Genomic DNA, 9234 nt, shown 5'->3' on the forward strand with positions numbered 1-9234 from the left:
AGAATGTTAGCAAAGAGGTAACCGGGACAGTGAAAACAGTACTCAAAGACAGGGAGAGCAAGCTCTCTCTTGGCACTTTGGATGTGGGACATACAGCGAGATGTTTGCTGCTTTTGCGTTTGGCTGTTGGGAGATTTACAGCACAAAGATATCTAGTTGATTTGAAGCAGTTCCGAGAAAGTCTAAACATAATCCCCACTTCTCCCTCCTGGCACTTTCCATGTGGGAGATATAGCAGGATGTATATTGGTTTTGAGGACAACTCCATGGACAGTTAGGGAGAAAAGGTCCTGGCTCCTTGAATGCCGTTTCTGGAGACACTGCGATCAATGTGGGAGATATGTCAAGATGTGTGTTTGTTTTGAGGACGGCTCTCTGGAGAGTCTTAGCAAAGAGGTCACACAGATAATCAGAGCAATTCTCAGAGACACTGAGAACAAGCTCCGCAATTCCCTCCTGGCACTTTCCCTGTAGGAGATACCGCAAGACGTTTCTGTATATTGGGCACAGCGCTCTGCACGGTGTTAGCAGAGACTTTCCCGGGACAGTGAAACCCTATGTCAGAGACACTGAGAAGAAGCCCCAATGTTCCCTCCAGGCACTTTCAGTGTGGGTGCTTTCTCCACGTGGTTCCTGGTTTCACTGCGGCTCTGAAGAGAATGTTAGCAAAGAGGTAACCGGGACAGTGAAAACAGTACTCAAAGACAGGGAGAGCAAGCTCTCTCTTGGCACTTTGGATGTGGGACATACAGCGAGATGTTTGCTGCTTTTGCGTTTGGCTGTTGGGAGATTTACAGCACAAAGATATCTAGTTGATTTGAAGCAGTTCCGAGAAAGTCTAAACATAATCCCCACTTCTCCCTCCTGGCACTTTCCATGTGGGAGATATAGCAGGATGTATATTGGTTTTGAGGACAACTCAATGGACAGTGTAGGGAGAAAACCTCCTGGCTCCTTGAATGCCGTTTCTGGAGACACTGCGATCAATGTGGGAGATATGTCAAGATGTGTGTTTGTTTTGAGGACGGCTCTCTGGAGAGTCTTAGCAAAGAGGTCACACAGATAATCAGAGCAATTCTCAGAGACACTGAGAACAAGCTCCGCAATTCCCTCCTGGCACTTTCCCTGTAGGAGATACCGCAAGACGTTTCTGTATATTGGGCACAGCGCTCTGCACGGTGTTAGCAGAGACTTTCCCGGGACAGTGAAACCCTATGTCAGAGACACTGAGAAGAAGCCCCAGTGTTCCCTCCAGGCACTTTCAGTGTGGGTGCTTTCTCCACGTGGTTCCTGGTTTCACTGCGGCTCTGAAGAGAATGTTAGCAAAGAGGTAACCGGGACAGTGAAAACAGTACTCAAAGACAGGGAGAGCAAGCTCTCTCTTGGCACTTTGGATGTGGGACATACAGCGAGATGTTTGCTGCTTTTGCGTTTGGCTGTTGGGAGATTTACAGCACAAAGTTATCTAGTTGATTTGAAGCAGTTCCGAGAAAGTCTAAACATAATCCCCACTTCTCCCTCCTGGCACTTTCCATGTGGGAGATATAGCAGGATGTATATTGGTTTTGAGGACAACTCAATGGACAGTGTAGGGAGAAAACCTCCTGGCTCCTTGAATGCCGTTTCTGGAGACACTGCGATCAATGTGGGAGATATGTCAAGATGTGTGTTTGTTTTGAGGACGGCTCTCTGGAGAGTCTTAGCAAAGATGTCACACAGATAATCAGAGCAATTCTCAGAGACACTGAGAACAAGCTCCGCAATTCCCTCCTGGCACTTTCCCTGTAGGAGATACCGCAAGACGTTTCTGTATATTGGGCACAGCGCTCTGCACGGTGTTAGCAGAGACTTTCCCGGGACAGTGAAACCCTATGTCAGAGACACTGAGAAGAAGCCCCAATGTTCCCTCCAGGCACTTTCAGTGTGGGTGCTTTCTCCACGTGGTTCCTGGTTTCACTGCGGCTCTGAAGAGAATGTTAGCAAAGAGGTAACCGGGACAGTGAAAACAGTACTCAAAGACAGGGAGAGCAAGCTCTCTCTTGGCACTTTGGATGTGGGACATACAGCGAGATGTTTGCTGCTTTTGCGTTTGGCTGTTGGGAGATTTACAGCACAAAGATATCTAGTTGATTTGAAGCAGTTCCGAGAAAGTCTAAACATAATCCCCACTTCTCCCTCCTGGCACTTTCCATGTGGGAGATATAGCAGGATGTATATTGGTTTTGAGGACAACTCAATGGACAGTGTAGGGAGAAAACCTCCTGGCTCCTTGAATGCCGTTTCTGGAGACACTGCGATCAATGTGGGAGATATGTCAAGATGTGTGTTTGTTTTGAGGACGGCTCTCTGGAGAGTCTTAGCAAAGAGGTCACACAGATAATCAGAGCAATTCTCAGAGACACTGAGAACAAGCTCCGCAATTCCCTCCTGGCACTTTCCCTGTAGGAGATACCGCAAGACGTTTCTGTACATTGGGCACAGCGCTCTGCACGGTGTTAGCAGAGACTTTCCCGGGACAGTGAAACCCTATGTCAGAGACACTGAGAAGAAGCCCCAGTGTTCCCTCCAGGCACTTTCAGTGTGGCTGCCTTCTCCACGTGGTTCCTGGTTTCACTGCGGCTCTGAAGAGAATGTTAGCAAAGAGGTAACCGGGACAGTGAAAACAGTACTCAAAGACAGGGAGAGCAAGTTCTCTCTTGGCACTTTGGATGTGGGACATACAGCGAGATGTTTGCTGCTTTTGCGTTTGGCTGTTGGGAGATTTACAGCACAAAGATATCTAGTTGATTTGAAGCAGTTCCGAGAAAGTCTAAACATAATCCCCACTTCTCCCTCCTGGCACTTTCCATGTGGGAGATATAGCAGGATGTATATTGGTTTTGAGGACAACTCAATGGACAGTGTAGGGAGAAAAGGTCCTGGCTCCTTGAATGCCGTTTCTGGAGACACTGCGATCAATGTGGGAGATATGTCAAGATGTGTGTTTGTTTTGAGGACGGCTCTCTGGAGAGTCTTAGCAAAGATGTCACACAGATAATCAGAGCAATTCTCAGAGACACTGAGAACAAGCTCCGCAATTCCCTCCTGGCACTTTCCCTGTAGGAGATACCGCAAGACGTTTCTGTATATTGGGCACAGCGCTCTGCACGGTGTTAGCAGAGACTTTCCCGGGACAGTGAAACCCTATGTCAGAGACACTGAGAAGAAGCCCCAATGTTCCCTCCAGGCACTTTCAGTGTGGCTGCCTTCTGCACGTGGTTCCTGGTTTCACTGCGGCTCTGAAGAGAATGTTAGCAAAGAGGTAACCGGGACAGTGAAAACAGTACTCAAAGACAGGGAGAGCAAGCTCTCTCTTGGCACTTTGGATGTGGGACATACAGCGAGATGTTTGCTGCTTTTGCGTTTGGCTGTTGGGAGATTTACAGCACAAAGATATCTAGTTGATTTGAAGCAGTTCCGAGAAAGTCTAAACATAATCCCCACTTCTCCCTCCTGGCACTTTCCATGTGGGAGATATAGCAGGATGTATATTGGTTTTGAGGACAACTCCATGGACAGTGTAGGGAGAAAAGGTCCTGGCTCCTTGAATGCCGTTTCTGGAGACACTGCGATCAATGTGGGAGATATGTCAAGATGTGTGTTTGTTTTGAGGACGGCTCTCTGGAGAGTCTTAGCAAAGAGGTCACACAGATAATCAGAGCAATTCTCAGAGACACTGAGAACAAGCTCCGCAATTCCCTCCTGGCACTTTCCCTGTAGGAGATACCGCAAGACGTTTCTGTATATTGGGCACAGCGCTCTGCACGGTGTTAGCAGAGACTTTCCCGGGACAGTGAAACCCTATGTCAGAGACACTGAGAAGAAGCCCCAATGTTCCCTCCAGGCACTTTCAGTGTGGGTGCTTTCTCCACGTGGTTCCTGGTTTCACTGCGGCTCTGAAGAGAATGTTAGCAAAGAGGTAACCGGGACAGTGAAAACAGTACTCAAAGACAGGGAGAGCAAGCTCTCTCTTGGCACTTTGGATGTGGGACATACAGCGAGATGTTTGCTGCTTTTGCGTTTGGCTGTTGGGAGATTTACAGCACAAAGATATCTAGTTGATTTGAAGCAGTTCCGAGAAAGTCTAAACATAATCCCCACTTCTCCCTCCTGGCACTTTCCATGTGGGAGATATAGCAGGATGTATATTGGTTTTGAGGACAACTCAATGGACAGTGTAGGGAGAAAAGGTCCTGGCTCCTTGAATGCCGTTTCTGGAGACACTGCGATCAATGTGGGAGATATGTCAAGATGTGTGTTTGTTTTGATGACGGCTCTCTGGAGAGTCTTAGCAAAGAGGTCACACAGATAATCAGAGCAATTCTCAGAGACACTGAGAACAAGCTCCGCAATTCCCTCCTGGCACTTTCCCTGTAGGAGATACCGCAAGACGTTTCTGTACATTGGGCACAGCGCTCTGCACGGTGTTAGCAGAGACTTTCCCGGGACAGTGAAACCCTATGTCAGAGACACTGAGAAGAAGCCCCAGTGTTCCCTCCAGGCACTTTCAGTGTGGCTGCCTTCTGCACGTGGTTCCTGGTTTCACTGCAGCTCTGAAGAGAATGTTAGCAAAGAGGTAACCGGGACAGTGAAAACAGTACTCAAAGACAGGGAGAGCAAGCTCTCTCTTGGCACTTTGGATGTGGGACATACAGCGAGATGTTTGCTGCTTTTGCGTTTGGCTGTTGGGAGATTTACAGCACAAAGATATCTAGTTGATTTGAAGCAGTTCCGAGAAAGTCTAAACATAATCCCCACTTCTCCCTCCTGGCACTTTCCATGTGGGAGATATAGCAGGATGTATATTGGTTTTGAGGACAACTCAATGGACAGTGTAGGGAGAAAAGGTCCTGGCTCCTTGAATGCCGTTTCTGGAGACACTGCGATCAATGTGGGAGATATGTCAAGATGTGTGTTTGTTTTGAGGACGGCTCTCTGGAGAGTCTTAGCAAAGATGTCACACAGATAATCAGAGCAATTCTCAGAGACACTGAGAACAAGCTCCGCAATTCCCTCCTGGCACTTTCCCTGTAGGAGATACCGCAAGACGTTTCTGTATATTGGGCACAGCGCTCTGCACGGTGTTAGCAGAGACTTTCCCGGGACAGTGAAACCCTATGTCAGAGACACTGAGAAGAAGCCCCAATGTTCCCTCCAGGCACTTTCAGTGTGGCTGCCTTCTGCACGTGGTTCCTGGTTTCACTGCGGCTCTGAAGAGAATGTTAGCAAAGAGGTAACCGGGACAGTGAAAACAGTACTCAAAGACAGGGAGAGCAAGCTCTCTCTTGGCACTTTGGATGTGGGACATACAGCGAGATGTTTGCTGCTTTTGCGTTTGGCTGTTGGGAGATTTACAGCACAAAGATATCTAGTTGATTTGAAGCAGTTCCGAGAAAGTCTAAACATAATCCCCACTTCTCCCTCCTGGCACTTTCCATGTGGGAGATATAGCAGGATGTATATTGGTTTTGAGGACAACTCCATGGACAGTGTAGGGAGAAAAGGTCCTGGCTCCTTGAATGCCGTTTCTGGAGACACTGCGATCAATGTGGGAGATATGTCAAGATGTGTGTTTGTTTTGAGGACGGCTCTCTGGAGAGTCTTAGCAAAGAGGTCACACAGATAATCAGAGCAATTCTCAGAGACACTGAGAACAAGCTCCGCAATTCCCTCCTGGCACTTTCCCTGTAGGAGATACCGCAAGACGTTTCTGTATATTGGGCACAGCGCTCTGCACGGTGTTAGCAGAGACTTTCCCGGGACAGTGAAACCCTATGTCAGAGACACTGAGAAGAAGCCCCAATGTTCCCTCCAGGCACTTTCAGTGTGGGTGCTTTCTCCACGTGGTTCCTGGTTTCACTGCGGCTCTGAAGAGAATGTTAGCAAAGAGGTAACCGGGACAGTGAAAACAGTACTCAAAGACAGGGAGAGCAAGCTCTCTCTTGGCACTTTGGATGTGGGACATACAGCGAGATGTTTGCTGCTTTTGCGTTTGGCTGTTGGGAGATTTACAGCACAAAGATATCTAGTTGATTTGAAGCAGTTCCGAGAAAGTCTAAACATAATCCCCACTTCTCCCTCCTGGCACTTTCCATGTGGGAGATATAGCAGGATGTATATTGGTTTTGAGGACAACTCAATGGACAGTGTAGGGAGAAAACCTCCTGGCTCCTTGAATGCCGTTTCTGGAGACACTGCGATCAATGTGGGAGATATGTCAAGATGTGTGTTTGTTTTGATGACGGCTCTCTGGAGAGTCTTAGCAAAGAGGTCACACAGATAATCAGAGCAATTCTCAGAGACACTGAGAACAAGCTCCGCAATTCCCTCCTGGCACTTTCCCTGTAGGAGATACCGCAAGACGTTTCTGTACATTGGGCACAGCGCTCTGCACGGTGTTAGCAGAGACTTTCCCGGGACAGTGAAACCCTATGTCAGAGACACTGAGAAGAAGCCCCAGTGTTCCCTCCAGGCACTTTCAGTGTGGCTGCCTTCTGCACGTGGTTCCTGGTTTCACTGCAGCTCTGAAGAGAATGTTAGCCAAGAGGTAACCGGGACAGTGAAAACAGTACTCAAAGACAGGGAGAGCAAGGTCTCTCTTGGCACTTTGGATGTGGGACATACAGCGAGATGTTTGCTGCTTTTGCGTTTGGCTGTTGGGAGATTTACAGCACAAAGATATCTAGTTGATTTGAAGCAGTTCCGAGAAAGTCTAAACATAATCCCCACTTCTCCCTCCTGGCACTTTCCATGTGGGAGATATAGCAGGATGTATATTGGTTTTGAGGACAACTCAATGGACAGTGTAGGGAGAAAAGGTCCTGGCTCCTTGAATGCCGTTTCTGGAGACACTGCGATCAATGTGGGAGATATGTCAAGACGTGTGTTTGTTTTGAGGACGGCTCTCTGGAGAGTCTTAGCAAAGAGGTCACAGGGATAATCAGAGCAATTCTCAGAGACACTGAGAACAAGCTCCGCAATTCCCTCCTGGCACTTTCCCTGTAGGAGATACCGCAAGACGTTTCTGTATATTGGGCACAGCGCTCTGCACGGTGTTAGCAGAGACTTTCCCGGGACAGTGAAACCCTATGTCAGAGACACTGAGAAGAAGCCCCAATGTTCCCTCCAGGCACTTTCAGTGTGGCTGCCTTCTGCACGTGGTTCCTGGTTTCACTGCGGCTCTGAAGAGAATGTTAGCAAAGAGGTAACCGGGACAGTGAAAACAGTACTCAAAGACAGGGAGAGCAAGCTCTCTCTTGGCACTTTGGATGTGGGACATACAGCGAGATGTTTGCTGCTTTTGCGTTTGGCTGTTGGGAGATTTACAGCACAAAGATATCTAGTTGATTTGAAGCAGTTCCGAGAAAGTCTAAACATAATCCCCACTTCTCCCTCCTGGCACTTTCCATGTGGGAGATATAGCAGGATGTATATTGGTTTTGAGGACAACTCAATGGACAGTGTAGGGAGAAAAGGTCCTGGCTCCTTGAATGCCGTTTCTGGAGACACTGCGATCAATGTGGGAGATATGTCAAGATGTGTGTTTGTTTTGAGGACGGCTCTCTGGAGAGTCTTAGCAAAGAGGTCACACAGATAATCAGAGCAATTCTCAGAGACACTGAGAACAAGCTCCGCAATTCCCTCCTGGCACTTTCCCTGTAGGAGATACCGCAAGACGTTTCTGTATATTGGGCACAGCGCTCTGCACGGTGTTAGCAGAGACTTTCCCGGGACAGTGAAACCCTATGTCAGAGACACTGAGAAGAAGCCCCAATGTTCCCTCCAGGCACTTTCAGTGTGGCTGCCTTCTGCACGTGGTTCCTGGTTTCACTGCGGCTCTGAAGAGAATGTTAGCAAAGAGGTAACCGGGACAGTGAAAACAGTACTCAAAGACAGGGAGAGCAAGCTCTCTCTTGGCACTTTGGATGTGGGACATACAGCGAGATGTTTGCTGCTTTTGCGTTTGGCTGTTGGGAGATTTACAGCACAAAGATATCTAGTTGATTTGAAGCAGTTCCGAGAAAGTCTAAACATAATCCCCACTTCTCCCTCCTGGCACTTTCCATGTGGGAGATATAGCAGGATGTATATTGGTTTTGAGGACAACTCAATGGACAGTGTAGGGAGAAAACCTCCTGGCTCCTTGAATGCCGTTTCTGGAGACACTGCGATCAATGTGGGAGATATGTCAAGATGTGTGTTTGTTTTGAGGACGGCTCTCTGGAGAGTCTTAGCAAAGAGGTCACACAGATAATCAGAGCAATTCTCAGAGACACTGAGAACAAGCTCCGCAATTCCCTCCTGGCACTTTCCCTGTAGGAGATACCGCAAGACGTTTCTGTATATTGGGCACAGCGCTCTGCACGGTGTTAGCAGAGACTTTCCCGGGACAGTGAAACCCTATGTCAGAGACACTGAGAAGAAGCCCCAATGTTCCCTCCAGGCACTTTCAGTGTGGCTGCCTTCTGCACGTGGTTCCTGGTTTCACTGCGGCTCTGAAGAGAATGTTAGCAAAGAGGTAACCGGGACAGTGAAAACAGTACTCAAAGACAGGGAGAGCAAGCTCTCTCTTGGCACTTTGGATGTGGGACATACAGCGAGATGTTTGCTGCTTTTGCGTTTGGCTGTTGGGAGATTTACAGCACAAAGTTATCTAGTTGATTTGAAGCAGTTCCGAGAAAGTCTAAACATAATCCCCACTTCTCCCTCCTGGCACTTTCCATGTGGGAGATATAGCAGGATGTATATTGGTTTTGAGGACAACTCAATGGACAGTGTAGGGAGAAAACCTCCTGGCTCCTTGAATGCCGTTTCTGGAGACACTGCGATCAATGTGGGAGATATGTCAAGATGTGTGTTTGTTTTGAGGACGGCTCTCTGGAGAGTCTTAGCAAAGATGTCACACAGATAATCAGAGCAATTCTCAGAGACACTGAGAACAAGCTCCGCAATTCCCTCCTGGCACTTTCCCTGTAGGAGATACCGCAAGACGTTTCTGTATATTGGGCACAGCGCTCTGCACGGTGTTAGCAGAGACTTTCCCGGGACAGTGAAACCCTATGTCAGAGACACTGAGAAGAAGCCCCAATGTTCCCTCCAGGCACTTTCAGTGTGGGTGCTTTCTCCACGTGGTTCCTGGTTTCACTGCGGCTCTGAAGAGAATGTTAGCAAAGAGGTAACCGGGACAGTGAAAAC

The sequence above is a fragment of the Larus michahellis genome, unplaced genomic scaffold, assembly GCF_964199755.1.
Source record: "Larus michahellis unplaced genomic scaffold, bLarMic1.1 SCAFFOLD_35, whole genome shotgun sequence".
Classification (NCBI taxonomy): domain Eukaryota; kingdom Metazoa; phylum Chordata; class Aves; order Charadriiformes; family Laridae; genus Larus; species Larus michahellis.